The sequence below is a fragment of the Meles meles genome, chromosome 1, assembly GCF_922984935.1.
Source record: "Meles meles chromosome 1, mMelMel3.1 paternal haplotype, whole genome shotgun sequence".
Lineage (NCBI taxonomy): Eukaryota > Metazoa > Chordata > Mammalia > Carnivora > Mustelidae > Meles > Meles meles.
Genome location: NC_060066.1, coordinates 94,405,327 through 94,421,264, shown reverse-complemented (window position 1 = coordinate 94,421,264; position 15,938 = coordinate 94,405,327).

Here is a 15,938-nt window from a genome sequence, read left to right as displayed (position 1 = left end):
ACAACTTTACAGAACATTGACATCAGAGAAGGTCATACTGTGACCACGATAAAGTAGTCAAAAAAAAAATAAAAACACCTCATAATTTTATCTAAGGACAGACAAAAACAAGGTCACTGTACAAACCACAAACCACCACCCTCTCCTAATGCAAGTGACTGCTACTTCTTTCCTAATGATAGCTTTGACCACACTCTACTTGCCCTGCTCTGATGGCAAGTTTTATTAAGATAGCCAATCGTAGAATTATCTCTCTTCCAGACAGTTTCAATCCACGGCAAAGATCCAGTTACTTAAAACTTCCCCCAAACTACCAAACATCTTGCTGAGATGCCCACCATTCTCCACAGTGTGTGGTCTCTCTCACTGTAATGAACAGCAAACCGAGCTTGCTCGGCTACAATATATTCTTGGTGATCTCTGGCTGGAGAAGTGAAAGAGTTGCCTACACCAAAGGACTTATATTCTTCTTCAGTTCTCTCTTAAGTACACACCAATCAGGCTTTCAACCATACCAAGCCACTGAAACTGCTCTTCGGTGTCACCAGTGACTCTAGCTGATCAGATCCAGTGGTCAATTCCCAGTGCTCATGTTACTTGAACTATCAGTAGCATTTGCTGCAGATTACTTCTTCCTACTACTAATTATTCATTGGCATCCACAACACTTGATTTTCCTCCTTCTTGGCCTGCCATTCTTCATTAGTCTCCTTTCCAGATTCTGTCTCATCTCCCTAACGTCTAAACATAGTATACCAAAGGGCTTAGGTCTCTGACTTCTATCTGTACTTATTCCCTTCATAACCTCTAGTCCCATTCTTGTAAATATCATTAATGATGATGACTTGTTTTTGTGTGCTCATTCATCCCATCTTAAAATACATATATCCTGAAATATAGAAGTCTGACTAAACTGGAATAAATATGTATTCATTATATATTCATTCCATTAAACTCCATTTATTCTGAGCTCCACATAATGGCTGTCTGTATTCAGCATTTAAAAATGTAAGTCAGATATCTCAAGCCCCTGCTGTGGCTTGCATCTCGCTCATTGAAAAACCAAAGTCTGCACAAGGATCTACATGATCCACTTTGCTCACATATATACACAAACCTACCTCTAAAGTTTTGTTCAAGTTCTTCAAGGCAGAATTCAATTATTCAAATTCATTCAAAAGATTGTAACTTAAAAACGAAGTTTTAGGACCAAAAAAAAAAAAAACAAACTTTGATTCAAATCAATGAGCAGGATGTGGGATTTTTTATTTAGATGTTCTTTTTTTTTAAAATTTTATTTATTTATTTGACAGAGAGAGATCACAAGTAGGCAGAGAGGCAGGCAGAGAGAGAGAGAGAGAGAGAGAGGCAGGCTCCCTGCTGAGCAGAGAGCCCAATGAAGGATCGATCCCAGGACCCTGGAATCATGACCTGAGCCAAAGGCAGAGGATTTAACCCACTGAGCCAGCCAGGCGCCCCTATTTAGATGTTCTTATAAGAGGCTAAGATTAATGAATGACTGCCAGATATACTTAACCTTAAAATGTGTCAGGACTCTTGGGATCATGGTGTCCTTCCCACCCCAGATGTTTGATGAATCATCTTTTTTCAGGATCCTGAGAACTTCCCACAACCCACCCAGTACCCTTCTTCTTCCTCTGGGCTATTCAGGGATCTTCCTATAGACCTCTACCACACCTCCCCAGAAACAAATCAGCAAACCCTCACCAGGTTCACTTCCAGAGTTAAGGTCTAACAGATGCTTTTTATCAAGACATAATCTAGAAAACTTGAATTAAAATGAACTAAGCACATCATTTTCTTTATTCAACAAAAAATATGTTAGTTGAAGCAACAAGAACAATAAAGAATCACAAAATGTTAGATCTACATTAGCTCTTAGATATGACCTAGCCCAGAGTTTTTTCTGTGCAGGACCAGTTAATAAATATTGCAGTCCTTGTGGGTCAAGCAGCCTCCACTATACTGATTCAGCACCGCCAGTGTAGAACAAAAGCAGTCACAGAAAACATGTCAACAAGTGCCTGTCGCTGTGTTCCAATAAAACTTTATTTACAAAGCTATGCATCAGGCTGTATGGAACCTCTAGGATATAATTTGCAGACCCCTGATTTAAACCAATTCAAGTCATTTCATAAATGTAGACAAAGTAATTTGACACAAAGTATAAGTGTGACCCATGCTCCTATTGACCAGGATAATCTCAGTATGTGCCTATTGTCTTGATATCATTAACATATCCCTTATCAGTCTCAAAAGCATCCTGGTTCGGGTAATAAATTATATAGTCACTTTTTATAATACCATGTCCTTCAAGTTATGTAAATCCCCATATTTCTTATGTATTAATAGTACCTCAAAAATGATTTAAAGCTGAATAAACATATAACACAGATAACACTAATATTTGAAAACTACTAAAGTTAGTTTAAGAGGTGTCTGATATTGTCCAAATTTTTAATAGCCTGATGGGAATCTATTTTCTAAAAATCAATAAGTAATGCTGGATAATGGAACAAGAGATCCATATTTGTCATCTGTTATTTAAAGATAATGTAATTATAACTACTCAAGAAAAATTTTAGTTTTCTTGGAAATGTACAAACCATCTTTCAAACATTAATAGCATTAAATATTTAGAAAACTCTAGGATGGATATTTACCAAGCTATCTTAAGTTATCACTTCAAATTCTACCTTTTGACATATTCCATGAGTTTGCTTCTTCCTGTTGGACACTCTTCCTTGATGTTCTAACATGGCCTCAGAGTCAGGCATGGCCATGGATGGAAGCACTTTCTGACTTTGAATGCTAGAACAAAACAATCATCTCTGAGAATTAAAGAGAAGCAGAGATTTCATGGGATTGCATTTCTTTTCTGTGCCCCTGACTCTTACACCAGCCTGACTCAGGCTTTTAGATTGGGTCCAGAGTCTCAAAGACTCAATACAAGATGTGGTTAACCTACGATTAAAGATGTTGAATCCTTAGCCCCAAATGTGATAGTATGTGAAGATGGGGCCTTTGGGTAGTAATTAGGTCTAGATGAGGTCATGACGATGGGTCTTCATGATGAGATTAGAGCCTTTATGAGGAAGTACCAGAGATCTCTTTCTCTCCCTCCTTCCCTCCCTCCTTCTCTCTCTCTCCTTACCATGTGAAGATACAGCAAGAAGGAAGCCATCTGCAAGCCAGGAACAGGATTCTCTCCAGAAACAAAATTTGCCAGTATCTTGATCTTAGACTTCCTTGCCTCTCAAAATGTAAGAAATAAATGTCTTTCATTCAAGCCCCAGGTCTATGGTATTGTTATAGCAGCCTGAGCTAAGATATCCAGCTCTCACCAGCAACATCTGTGAATGAGCTTACCACAACCCATTCTTTGGCAGAAATAGGATGGATTTGGTCCTTACTAATAAAGCATGAGTTTTGAGTTGGGACGTTCAGTTGTAACATACCTGTAGGCATTTTTTAATGTCCCAGAGGAATTACAGTTTTAGATAGTTTTGAAAAGTGTGCTGATTTATGTTTTTAGAAGAAATTGTGTTTTAGACAGTAATTTTACTCCTAAATAAAATATTTTATTTTCACAACAGGGATATATGGAATAAGCATGGGGTATGATTCCAAATAAAATGACAGAAGTTTATTTCACAGTTTAAAATATTGTCAACATTTTTAGCCTATCCTACTAAACTTGGGCCTGAGGCTTGCATATCATTCAGTTGTCATCTGCCCAGAATAAAATCTTATCTTTCGAGACATCTGTTTAAGTGGCTAAAATGCTGAAGGACATGCAGTTATTCATTGCTATTGTTCCCAAGTTTGGAGGATAAAGGAGGAGAAAAATTACCCTCCTTTAAGATCATCAGGTAGGGGCAGATTATGTACTGTATAATTTCTAAAATGATCTCTTTTCTCATATTTTTCATAAACCCCTCACTTTAATTTCAATGCTAAGTTACTTGAGAGCTAGGGTCATATTTTGGATTAAAAGTTTATTAGTAGGCGCATGTGGGTGGCTCAGTGCGTTAAGCATCCAACTCTTGGTTTTGGCTCAGGTCATGATATCCCAGTCACGGGATCAAGCCCCGAGTGGAGCACTGTGCTCGGTGTAGAGTCTGCTTCAGATTCTTTCTCCCTCTCCCTCTTCCTCCCCACTCCTGTGTGTGTGTGCACTCTCTCTCAAATAAATAAAATCTTCTAAAAAAATAAAATAAGTAAAAGTTTGTCAGTAACTCCCTAGCTATGTCAAGAATTCTGGTTGGCAATGACTACCCACCATAATTCTTGGAAATTCTTAACTACCAAAGGTTTTGTTTAAATTATCCGTCTATCAGATGTTGGTGAGGATCCGGAGAAAGGGGAACCCTCCTACACTGTTGGTGGGAATGCAAGCTGGTGCAGCCACTCTGGAAAACAGTATGGAGGTTCCTCAAAAAGTTGAAAATAAAGCTACCCTAGGACCCAGATTGCGCTCTTGGGTATTTACCCTACACATATAAAGTAGTGATCTGAAGGAATGCATGTACCCAAACGTTTATAGCACCAATGTCCACAATAACCAAATAATGGAAAGAACCTAGATGTCCATCAACAGATGAATGGATAAAGAAGATGTGGTATATATATATATATATATATATATATATATATATATATACAATGGAATACTATGCAGCCATCAAAAACCTGAAATCTTGCCATTTGCAATGACATGGATGTAACTAGAGGGTATTACGCGAAGTAAAATAAGTCAATCAGAGAAATAATTATCATATGATCTCTCTGATATGAGGAATTTGAGAGGCAGGCCGGAGGGTTGTGGGGGGTAGAGAGGGAAAAAAATGGAACAGGATGGGATTGGGAGGGAGACAAACCATAAGAGACTCTTAATCACAAAACAAACTGAGGGCTGCTAGCAGGTTGGGGGATAGGGATAGGGTGGCTGGGTTATGGAGATTGGGGAGTGTATGTGCTATAGTGAGTGCTGTGAAATGTGTAAGCCTAATGATTTACAGACCTGTACCCCTGGAGTAAATAATACATTATATGTTAATAAAAAAAATCTGTCCATCAGTGAATCTGTTTAAGTGCATTAGAAGATAGACACATTTCTCAGCTACTCCAGGAATTTTTATTCCTAACCAATAAGCCACACCCTATGTGTGAGGGGATTAACTCAAGGCACTAGACATTTCTAGGCCACATCTCTGTGGGCTAAGGGGAAGAAAAATGAGAAAGGGCTAGCAGACCTATTGAATACAACCTTCGCCTTCTAACTCTAGGAGATGATATGGGGCCATGATGTAGCAACAGCATCCTCTGATTTACATCATCACCAACTGGGAGCAGTATGGAAACTACCTAAGATCCAAAGAGAGAAAAAACAGTCCTCTGTTTCTTCTTCCTACACCATCACTCTTGTATTTACTAAAGATAGTTTCAGAAGAGTTAATCAATGCTCAGGAAGAAGGATGATATGCAAGTTAGTGTTATGCCGTCAGTTGAGTGTGCACCAAAGTCTGTCTTGCTTTGAGCATATTGCCAGGCCATATTATACAGTCTTCTCTTCAGTTATGTGTAACCATGTGGCTGGGTTCTCCACAATTCAACTTGAAAAAGTGAGTATGCTATTTCTATGGAGTCTGAACCTTGCTTCTTTTTCCTTTGTGAAAACTGGAACCTACCAGAAGGATTAATGTGAGTAGAACAAATAATCAATACCCATCACAGCCCATAGGCTTGGGACCTCTGCTTATTTATGAGGTATAAAGGAAACATCCATTCTTTCTCTACTTCTCACAAGTTTTTCCAAATGGAAGGGGACTGATTTATCTGACTAGTGAAATTGAGCACAAGATTCACTCTCCATGTCTGGCCTGGTCTGGTGGATGTTATTCTGGGTACTGTGCTATCTTCAAAGTGTTAACCTTCTTATTAGTCCCTTCTGTTCCTAGCTGATAAATATACCTGCATAAAGAGTATCAGTCTCCTTGGGAAGACCAGGAAACCCATTTTTTTTGGCTTCTGTTTTCTTAGACTTGGTGATTACAACATAGGCTACCACTTTCAGGGCACTAGGTAGATGCCCTTATAAACCATGTTCTTTAGACACAATTCTTTCCAGTAGCAAGCCTCCAGTACAGATAAGGAAAGAGGGGTCAACTACTGAAATCTCTTTTTTTACTTCAGACCCAAGCAGTTTCTGTTCAACACATGGGATTTCCTGTATTATGTTTACCAACTGATTTTTGGGTGTATTTCTCAATTTGTTTCAGAAACCTCAGAAAGAAAAAGATGTAATTGTTTGGCACATTTATTCCCCAAATGAGAGGGCAATACCTCAAAGAAATATTACAAGGGCCAATTATTATTTATTTCATTACATTGCCTCTACTTCGAGAAATATGAATTTCAACTCATTAGGTACATAGACACTATCATTCTACGTGATTTTCTAGCATGATCTGTGAACAGTGTTAAAAATGTGCTATGGCTAAGAGAGCTACTTGTTCACCACATATTCATGTGTCTTTTCACCTATGGTGGAATGACTAAGTTAGCCAGGGTCATTTCCCAACCCCTACCATCTAAGAGAGGCCATGGGACTCACTCTCACCAGTGGAACATAAGCAGGTGTGAGTAGCATCATTCCTGTGCTGCACAGCTTAAGGGGTGTGCTTTCCCCATCCTTTATTTCTCCTTCTACTGACTGGAGCAGATATTTGTGATAATCCTGGAGGCTCTGAAGATGGTGGAACACAGTACCACCAGAAGAGAGAGAATCAACACCTGCTTTGAGTGCTGAATAAGAAATAAACTCTATTTGAGCCATCACACATTTTTTAGTCTACTTGCTGCAACAGGTAGCCCACCCTCATAATAGAATTAAAGCCACAATTCTACCCATACGCAGTGAACCAAGGAAATAATCACAGATATTTTAAAAAGTCATGTCCAACCATGTTATTACAGCATTTTATGATCAAGAAGCCTCTTGGAAGCAACCAAAAGGTCAAACAGAAGTAAGTGAGGTAAGTAAATTTATTTATGATGGGCTATTTTTAGCATTTAATGTAAATTTCAATTTCAGGTCAAAGGATATAATATTAATTCTAAAAACAGCAGGTTAATACTTATGAAGTAGTTGCCACATTTCAAGCACTGTTCCAATCATTTTCATCTTTACAAAACCTGTGCTATGTGCTTTTTATGGATAAGAGAACTGAGGCACGGAGGTTAAATAAATTAACTCAGGTCACACAGCCCCAATACATGAGGGAGCTAAGAAATGCACGTAAAATAGTATGTGAAAATATCTATTGGATGCAAAGATTAAGAGAACAAAATAGATGTACATTCTTATCTCAACTATTCTGTATGAGTGGGTGAGATCAGTTGTGGGTCATTCATGTATTCATTCATTTATTCATTCATCCACCCATTCAAAAATATTTCTTGAGTGGTTGTTACTTGTCAGGCATTGCTCCTGAGCAGTACATGATATTGACTTCATAAGCCTTCAATTCAAGTAGGAGAAGTGTAAGAAACAAATAAACATGCAATTTAGTGTTGACTTCAGAATTGCTGTGAAGTGAAGCCAAGAAAGGAGACAGATGGGTGAGCAGGACACTTTCTTTAGGAAAGATGGTCAGAAAAGGCCCAAGAGAGAAGGAAGCAGGTCATGCAGAATCCTGGGGGACAATTCTTTTCTGGGCAGAGGGAAATGCAAAAACCCCCAGAAAGGAACAATCCTGCAGTGTCTGAGTGGTTGTAATGGAATGCTGAAAGAGGACAGAGTGGGGAGAGGAGGATGGCATCAGGCAGGTCTGGTCTGCACATGGCTTTGTCGGGAAGGATTTTGGATGGGTTTTGAGTGAAGTGCGAAGTGTGGGAGGTTGAGTTCCCTGAGATAGATGCTGAAGTGGAAATGCATGGGTGGGATATTTCTGGGAAGGAATCTTAGGCATCTATATCTACAGAAGAGTGAAAGAAGCAGGATTGGCAGAGGGGGAAGTTGAACCATGTTGTAGTCTATCCCACTAGGAGCACTGAAACGAAAATGACTAATACAACATAGGCTCAATATTTCTGTATCAACCATCAGTGGATGCAGGTGGCCATAATGGGGGCGCGGATGAGGTAACACTCCAGCAGGGCAATTCTTTTTTTTGTTTGTTTGTTTTGTTTTTGTTTTGTTTATTTTCAGCGTAACAGTGTTCATTGTTTTTGCACCACACCCAGTGCTCCATGCAGTATGTGCCCTCCCTATTACCCACCACCTGGTTCCTCAACCCCCCCCACCCCACACCCCCACACCCCCACCCCCACACCCCCACCCCTGGCCCCTTCAAAACCCTCTGGTTGTTTTCATAGTCATCTCAGCAGGGCAATTCTTAAAGGGACCCAGCAGAGGGCTGTCAGCTGACACCCATCCCAGCATCTTAGGAAATTAGTATCTCAATCCTGGGGAGGAGTATCTGGGCAGGGCAACAGAGCATCCACTCAAGGAAGCCATTGGAAAATTTTGAGTAAGGAAGTGACATGATTGGAATTATGTTTCTAAGAGTAATTCTGGCTGCTGTGAGAAATTATTGTGGGAATAAGAGAAACATGGAGAGCAGTTAAAAGGTGAGAGGCCGCTTTGAGCTTCTGCTCTTGCATATCCTAAAAAATAAACCAGGAAACAGCATGAAGCCTAATAGGCAACCCGAGAAATTTTTTTTCCGAGCATTTTTTTTTAAGACTTATTCATTTATCCTAGACACACACAGAGAGAGTGTACGCACCTGCATGAGCATGAGCCAGGGCGAGGTGGGCAGAGAGAGAGGGTGTCCTAAGGCAGACTCCCCGCTGAGCACGGAGCCAACAAAGGGCTGGATCCAAGGACCCTGAGATCATGACCTGAGCCGAAACCAAGAGTCCACTGCTCCACCCAGGCAGCCCAGCAATTTCTCGATTAGTCATATCAGAGAATCAGAGCATCCTCTGAAGAATTCAATTATACTTTGGACATGAGCAACAACATCTGAAGAAAGTTACATGGATCTCAGGAGGCATCATCAGTTCCACTTCAGAGTGAGAAAATTGCATAATCACTTTCTACAACTGTAAAATAAATTGGCTCAGAAAACTGATGATCTTAAAAAGAAGAACCTGAAATGTAAGGGTGACTTTGCTATATCCCATTGAGAAAGTTGGGAAAAGGTGTGTCTGTTAATTGAAATTGACAATACAGACAAAACAAGAAATGTGGGTTTTCCCCACCCTGTGGAGGAGCTGTCTTTCGTCCAGGCTACAGAAAACTTTCCTGCAATAGGTATATAAAACACAGCAATAGGTATATAAGTGCAAAATTCTAGACCAAAAATTTATGTGAAATCATCTGCTGTATGAACTTATCAGGTCATAGATTTAACTAGTCAATATTTTGCCAATTTAAATCTTAAAATATCTCTCGTCAAGAGAGGAAAAAATGAAACAAAACGAAACCAGAGAGAGACAAACCATAAGAGACTCTTAATCTCAGGAAATAAACTGAGGGTTTCTGGAAGGGAGGGAGTTTGTAGGGATGGTGTGTCTGAGTAACGGACAGTGGGGAGGGTATGTGCTATGGTGAGTGCTGTGAATTGTGTAAGACTGATGATTCACAGACCTTTACTCCTGAAACAAATAATATATGTTAATAAAAAAAAATTCATCAAGAAAGTGGTTCTGAAACTTTTCTGTCCCTGAGAGCCACCTTGGATGCTTGTTTAAAATGTAAGATCCAGGGGCTCCTAGGTGGCTCAGTTGGTTAAGCATCTGTCTTCAGCTCAGTGTGATCCCAGGTCCTGGAATCAAACCCCACATCAGGCTCCCTGTTTAGTGGGGAGTCTGCTCTCCCTCTGTACAACCCCCAACTTGTGCATGTTTTCTCTCTTGCTCTGTTCTCCTTCTCAAATAAACAAATAAATAATCTTCAGAATAAAAAATAATAAATAAAATGAAGGCTCTAGGCTTCAACCCTGACCACTTGACACAGGTCTAGTGTGGCTCAAACACCCAGGATAATTCTGATGGAGGTGGTTGATGGGGACTCTTCAAGAAACTGTCTAAGAGACCATTCACCAAAAGCAGAGGGCAACTAGCACTCTAATGTGGTCAGGTTATCTTGGTTAAGTAGAGCAATGATATGCAGTCACAAATGGATTTATGATCTCTGCCCAACACAGTTGTACGTCACCCTTCAACATGGCTGAATTTAAAGTAGTCCTCAGCCACAATATCCTGTAAACCCAAGTTCATAATGTTAGTGCCAGAAAATGGCTCAGCTGAAATCCATTAGCCAAAGGAAGTGCCACAGACAAAAATCACAGGAAGACAGGTAATCACTTGTACTTATCACCACATCTGCTACATTACATAAGAAAGTTTTGCGTTCACACCCAAAGTGAAAGAAAAACTTAAAATCCCATAAATAATACATTGAAGAGAGCAGAGTTTTCTAATGCAGTATCTGGAGAGGCCCCGCTAAGATAAAAGGCTCTGTTCAGTGTTTATCTTGCTGGCAGAGAAGAAGGCAGGCAGTGAGGCAGACTTGTAATTGACCCAAAACTGTATATGAGAAATGAACCAAGGAGAGTATGGATCTAAAAGCTTCGTAATAGAAAGAGTGCGGTAAAATAAAAGTCCAGCAAATCTGCAATTCAAGTGATATTAAAACATGTTTGATTCAATATACTGATGCACTGAATTTGTATGAAATTTGACTTTTCATCCTAGGTATTTGGCAAGGTACAAAAATAAATTTGAGGTTAAAGTTTTAGCATCCTCTTTCTCTGAGACATGCTAAAGGATACAATTAACCAGAACATCTGGTTACAAGCTTGATTGTATCCTCTAGGAAGCCAGTACATTCCACCACTAAGCCTAGAAGCTGAAATCTATAATAAATATTGAGTTTGTAAGCCAAGATGCTTGTTAATTCTCATCAACAGTCTTCTGATAAGACCATACTATTAGTTTTAGAGCATCTCTTTAAAGATTCTTATGTGAACAGATATTTAAAACTGCCTTATGACCAAAGTCGTCTTATCAAACATAAAAAGAAGAGATTGTTATTTGATAAAAAGCCAGATATAGAAAACTACACTTAGTATAAGATAATTAATTCTTAATTATCTACAAGAATCAAGAAATAAAACAAAACAATAATAGTTAACACTTGACCTTAATATTTATAATATTATATAGATTTTTTCATCAACTGTTTTCTCTTAGAAAAAAATACATTAAGATGTGTTTTGCTCTTCTATCCTGAGCACATTCACAATGAATAAGGATTGGACCAGAGAAGAAGGCATCAGGATAAATCATGCTGAGATTTATAGCTTACCCTTGATAATCTGGAATCATAATATGAAAGTTAAATATAGAACTTCCAATTCCATCTTTGATAGAGTAACTAGGAGATTTGCCCTCCCACAATAATAATCATAAGCTAGACAAAATATATGAGGCAATTGCTTTTGGGCATTGAAAAACAGGCAGCATAGAACTGTGATCCCCGAGAGAAGGAAAACGCACAAAAGAAGCTTCAGAATCACCCAATTTTCTGCCTGGGGGCGAATTCCTTCTGGGGCGGAGAGGTGGAACCCAAGCAAACCCTAGTCTCAATGATCTGAGATGAGCAGAACGTACTAGACTGCTGAGGCAGCTGGAATTTGCAGGGCGGGTTACTAGAAAAACCCAAAGGGTCACACCATACATCTGCAGAAACCTTGAGTCCTGGGCCCAGGGTAGTGCTATGGATCTCAGGCTATAGTGGTGAAGCAAGGCTCAGGTGCCTTGGGACTGAGACCGTATGGTGACTTCAGAGGTTCAGAGTGCTGAGAAACACTGGGGCTCCTGTCCAATCAGAGTAGCCTTTCCTCACTGAGCAAACATGCATTTGAATTAGAGAAGTGTCTTAGGACAAAGTTCAAAACAAATTAAGCCAACCCCACACATCAGAAGGGAAATAATCAAGATTGGAGCAGAGATCAATGAGATAGAAACTAGAGATACAGTAGAACTCATCAATGAAACTAGAAGCTGGTTTTTTGAAAGAATAAATAAAATTGATAAACCATTGGTCAAACCAATCCAAAAGAAAAGAGAGAGGACCCAAATTAATAAAATTATTAATGAAAAGGGAGAGATCATGACTAACACCAAGGAAATAGAAACAATCACCAGAAATTATTATCAATAGTTATATGCCAATACATTAAGCAACCTAGACAAAATGGATGCATTCCTGGAAACCAATAAACTTCCAAAACTGAATCAGGAAGATATTGACAACCTGAATAGACCAATATCTAGTAACAAGATTGAAGCAGTGATCAAAAACCTCCCAAAAAACAAGAAACCAAGACCTGATGGATTCCCTGGATAATTCTACCAAACATTCAAAGAAGAAATAATAGTTATTCTCCTGAAGCTGTTTCAAAAGATAGAAACGGAAGGAAAACTTCCAGACTCTTTCCATGAATCCAACATTACCCTGATCCCCAAACTAGGCAAAGACCCCACCAAAAAGGAGAATATCAGACCCATATCCCTGATGAATATGGATGCCAAGATTCTCAACAAAATCCTAACTAATAGGATCCAATAGTACATTTAAAAGATTATCCACCATGAGCAGGTGGGATTTATCCATGGAATGCAAGGTGGTTCAACATTCACAAATCAATGTGATAGAACAAATCAATAAGAGAAAAGAATCACATGGTCCTCTCAAATGATGCAGAAAAAGCATTTGAGAAGATACAGCATCTGTTCCTGATTAAAACTCTTCAAAGTATAGGGATAGAGGGAACATTCCTCAAATTCATAAAATCTATCTTTGAAAAACCCACAGCGAATATCATCCTCAATGGGGAAAAGCTGACAGCCTTCTCTTTGAGATCAGGAACACGACAAGGATGCCCACTCTCACCACTCTTGTTCAACATAGTACTAGAAGTCCTAGCAACAGCAATCAGACAACAAAGAGAAATAAAAGGTATTCAAATTGGCAAAGAAATCAAACTCTCTCTCTTCACAGATGATATGATACTTTACATGGAAAACTCAAAAGACTCCACCCCTAAGCTACTAGAACTCATACAGCAGTTCAGTAATGTGGCAGGATACAAACTCAATGTACAGAAATTCATTGCTTTCCTTTTTATATATATAATTAATTTATTTTTTTCAGCGTAACAGTATTCATTGTTTTTGCACAACACCCAGTGCTCCATGCAATACGTGCCCTCCCTATTACCCACCACCTGGTTCCCCCAACCTCCCACCCCCACCCCTTCAAAACCCTGGGGTTGTTTTTCAGAGTCCATAGTCTCTTATGGTTTGCCTCCCCTTCCAATTTTTTTTTTTTATAAACATATAATGTATTTTTATCCTCATGGTTACAGGTCTGTGAATCACCAGGTTTACACACTTCACCGCACTCACGATAGCACATACCCTCCCCAATGTCCATAACCCCCTCCCCCTCTCCCAACCCCACCTCCCCCCAGCAACCCCCAGTTTGTTTTGTGAGATTAAGAGTCATTTATGGTTTGTCTCCCTCCCAATCCCATCTTGTTTCATTTATTCTTTTCCTATCCCCCTAACCCCCCATGTTGCATCTCCATGTCCTCATATCAGGGAGATCATATAATAGTTGTCTTTCTCCGATTGACTTATTTCACTAAGCATGATACCCTCTAGTTCCATCCACGTTTATAGCAGCAATGTCTACAATAGCCAAACTATGGAAAGAACCTAGATGTCCATCAACAGATGAATGGATAAAGAAGATGTGGTATATATACACAATGGAATACTATGTAGCCATCAAAAGAAATGATATCTTGCCATTGCTTTCTTATACATTAACAATGAAAATATAAAAAGGGAAATGAGAGAATCTATTCCATTTACTATAGCACCAAGAACCATAAGATACCTGGGAATAAACCTAACCAAAGAGGTAAAGGATCTGTACTGGAGGAACTACAGAACACTCATGAAAGAAATTGAAGAAGACACAAAAAAATGGAAGAGCATTCCATGCTCATGGATTGGAAGAATAAACATTGTTAAAATGTCTATACCTCCTAGAGCCATCTATACTTTCAATGCCATCCCAATCAAAACTCCACCAGCATTTTTCAAAGAGCTGGAACAAACAATCCTAAAATTTGAACATAACCAGAAGAGACCCCGAATTGCTAAGGAAATGTTGAAAAAGAAAAACAAAACTGAGGGCATCACATGCCTGATTTCAAGCTTTACTACAAAGCTGTGGTCATCAAGACAGCATGGTACTGGCACAAAAACGGATACATAGACCGGTGGAACAGAGTAGAGAGCCCAGATATGGACCCTTAACTCTATGGTCAAATAACCTTCAACAAAGCAGGAAAAAATATCCAGTGGCAAAAAGCCAGTCTCTTCAACAAATGGTGCTGGGAAAATTGGACAGCTATGTGTAGAAAAATGAAACTCCACCATTCTCTTACACCATACACAAAGATAAACTCGAAATGGATTAAAGATCTCAATGTGAGGCAGGAATCTATCAAAATCCTAGAGGAGAACATAGGCAGTAACCTCTTCGACATCAGCCACAGTAACTTCTTTCGAGACATGTCTCCAAAGGCAAAGGAAACAAAAGTGAAAATGAACTTTTGGGAGATCTTCTTAATAAAGAATATAAAGAAGACACATAGGACAATAAGGACTCACCATTAATTCAAACGGCTACCAAAACAAAACTCAATACCCTTTAGAGGTTAATAAGGTAATCCAGACTCTGCAGAACATATCCACACTATACAATATACAATAAACATCACAATTATAAAACAATAATAAATACAATAGACATTTAAGTCTATTAAGTAAGCAGGAATGCACAGCTTATAATTAAAGGAAAAAAGAAATTCCAAGAAAGAGAGCCAGTCATGATCCAGATGTATGGAAAGATGAATGAATGTACAGATGGTGAAAATTAGCAGAGAAATGGAAACTATAAAAAGATCAAATTTATAGACAAATATGACCAAAAGGAGTTGTATACTTCCCCCTGCAACACACCAGTGAGCAACATGGCAAAGGCCACAGGTTCAAGACTCAGTTTTCCATCCTGGGTGACTTCACATGACTCTTTTTCTCTTGTCCTAAAGCTGAGAAACATCTCTCTTAAATCTTCCTTTAGAACACAGTCCAGATTGAACTGTACTTGGGCAGACTAAAACATGTTTACTTCCCAAAATTTCTGACCTCAGTCTTGGAAGTTCAATTCCTCTGATTTTCCCAAGGGTGAGCAATTGCCCATCCTCCTCTCTCCTCCAGGATATAATTACTAAGAATCCCGGAGCAAAGTGTAGGGAAGAAGTTTAATTGTTAGGACTTCACGAGAGGGGGGCAACCATGGCTATTTACTCTGAGACATTTTGTTCTTCTATAGAATAAGTAAAGACCTCATATTTTAATATACACACTTTTATTTGCCATTAAATTATTATGATCCAATTATAAACCATATTTTCTAAACTTAAGTCTTGTTTAGAACAAATGTTAAAATTAACACTTAATGTATATCAAATGTTGGAATGTAGGAATTTTTCTGACGTTATCACTAATGATTTTGTTGATATAGTCTTCAGACAGACACTACTAATCCAACAATAACAATTAAGAACCTGGAACTTGAGAAAAATTTACTTTGTACATTCCCAGGGCTAATTTTTAAAGTAGCCACTCCAATTTTAAAATTCACACAACCAGCACAGTAACAAAATTCCCAAAATTTGAGGTGTAGCATCATGTAGGCAAATCTTAAATAAAGTTAAATAGGATCTCCTGCTCAATGTATTAGTGTATCACTTCTTTATCAC